Here is a 2,543-nt window from a genome sequence, read left to right on the forward strand (position 1 = left end):
TGCCTCGGTTTCCCCATGCCTCCGCGAGCCCCGCCTTGCCTCACTGCTGTAAGGGCGTCTCAAGGCCGCGCCCAAGCGTCCTGAGCTCTGTGCCGGGGGAACGGTGGTGAAGGGGCATCTGAGTGCCCGCTAGGGGCACCTAGTCCTCACCCCACACAGGGATGGGGATGGGATGGGGAGGCCGGGGTGCCGTGAAGCTGCGGTGGCCCCCCTTCCACCCCTGGGGTCCGCCTCTCTTCCCTCCTCCATGAGGTTCCTGGGGCCAGGGCCACAGCCCCTCCCTGGCGGCTCCGTCCCTGCAGCTGGCTGCAGCGTCCAGCTTCCCAGGACCTTCCAGGAGGCGGGGGGTGAATGGTGCGGTGTGCAGGGGAGAGGGAGGGAGGGCAGCTTGGGTGGGGCCCCCACTGTGGTGCTGAGCGCCTGACGTCCACTAGGGCAACGACCCCCTCAGCCTGTGACAGCCACAGCCCAGGTGTCACTGTCCTCTCCAATTCGGCTCAGGGGTGGCTGCGGGAGGAAGCTGACCCTGGAGCCAGCAGCCGTGGGGTCCCACTTTCCACTGGGGCCACTTAAGCCGGGGGGATCTTTGTGCGCCCCCTCTTCTGTGGAGGGTTTAATGGCGGAGTGGCTGCTGGTTTCTCGGGCTGGGAGCTGGTAAGGTGACCGCCTAGGCGTGGCGCGCAGGGAGAGTTGGGCCCCAGGCCGCAGACCCTGTGGAGAAGGGCGGCCTGGGGAAAACTTACCAGCACCCACCAGTCCCCACCGGAGTCCCCGGGCTCTCCGCGCCCACTTCCCGGCCTGCTGGGTGTGGCCGGGTCTCCTGGGACCCACACCTGGCACCACAGCCGCGGGCTGGCCTACTGAACCTTCTCCCAGTGCCCACATGAGGACCACACCCTCCTTCCTGCCCCCAGTCCACTCCCTCCGTGGAGGCCTGGAGGCCTCAGCCTTCTGCTCCCTCCCTGGGCCTCCATTTCCCCACCTGTGACCCAGGACGGCATAGAGAGAGCGACCCCTGGGGCTACCCCTTGGGCCCCCAGCTATGCCTGCCTTCTCCCGGCCCAGCGCTACCAGGCTTTCTGCTCCCACGCCCACCCGACTCCCTGTGGCCTTCGCTCAAGCCCTGGCCTTCCAGGCCCCTCCCTGAGCAGGGCCAGACTCAGCCTCCCGGGCTTCCTGGCCCCCACCACACCCTGCTTGTGCCCTGGTGGTCTGGCTGCTTCCTGCCTCCCTACCTTTCCTGGGGCTCACCCCCTTGCCCCTCGCTCTCCCTACCCACCACAACTTTCTCCCTCCCTCCCCCCACCCCTATTTTCAAGCTTCCTCCTCAGCTCCCTCAGGCCTGACCCTCGGCACCCCATCATGGGCATCGTTGCCACTTAAGATTCGCCGAATGAGCAGTTCTGGGGTGGCCTCGCAGATGGGGGAGCACCATCTGGCTTGTGCTGTCCTGGCCTGGCCCCTGGGCCTCCAGGCAGGCAGGCTGCACCCACTTTATAAACAGGGGTGCCAATTTTGAGGGGACTTGCCCAAGGTCTCTGAGCAAGGAGCAGGATTCTGAGCCCAGGTCGTTGATGTCAGAAATGCTCAGAGCCCCCCAAGGAGGGGCTCACACTAGCGCGTGGCCCTGGGTGGATTCCTGGCTCTCTGGGCCCTGAGACCTCAGCCCCAGCTGCCACGCGGTGCCAATTTGGGTGTGTTCCGTCACTATCCTGGGCCTGCCTCAGTTTCCCTGCCAGCACAACACGGGAAGAGAGCCTGGGGCGTGCTCGTGGGAGCACCTTGGTGCCCGATGAGACGGGCTTGAATCTGAACCCAAGCCTGGAACCACTTCTCTCATCCAGCCTCGGTTTCCTCATCTGCACAATGGGAGCACAGAGTTCACGTGGGCTCTGAGTTCCACACACACCTTGTGGGGGCTAGAGCCCAGCCCCCCAGGGGCCCCTGGTGGGCTGTAGAGTGACGGGGTTCTATCTGCCCCCCCCCAGGCTGCCAGATGTACCCTGTACCCAGCCGGCCCTGCAGGCGGTGGGGTGGGGGTGTGGGAGATGAGTCTGGAGCCTGGGCCCTCCCACCCCACTGCCTCCACCCCCCTCTGCTCCCCGCCCCCCCCAGGGCCCCCCACCCATCCACACAGCCTGTGGCACTTCCTCTCCCAGCCTGGCAGGCGGCCTGGTCCGGCCCCTTCTCTAAGGAAGCGCGTTTCCTGCCTCCTGGCTGGGCTGGATGAGCCCGGAGCTCCCGCCACTGCGGTCATACCCCAGCCTCCCTCTGCACCCACTGGCCAGGACAGACGCCGCTGTCCACCGGAGCCCAGCACCCCCGCCCGCCCTTCCACAGGCCGGCGCCCCCGGGCCTGGCCCTGTGACCACTTCTCCTGACCCCTCGGCCGCCCCCTCAGAAGGCTGGAGCAGGGACGCCGTCGCTCCGGCCGCCTGCTCCCCTCAGGTCCCCACGAGAGCCCACGCCGGCGCCCGCGCCCACCCGCAGCCCTGCCCCTGGACACCGGATAAGGCCCAGCACACAGACCGCGGCTGGCCGGC

The sequence above is a fragment of the Condylura cristata genome, unplaced genomic scaffold, assembly GCF_000260355.1.
Source record: "Condylura cristata isolate star-nosed mole 26May11 unplaced genomic scaffold, ConCri1.0 scaffold00006, whole genome shotgun sequence".
In the NCBI taxonomy this organism is placed as follows: domain Eukaryota; kingdom Metazoa; phylum Chordata; class Mammalia; order Eulipotyphla; family Talpidae; genus Condylura; species Condylura cristata.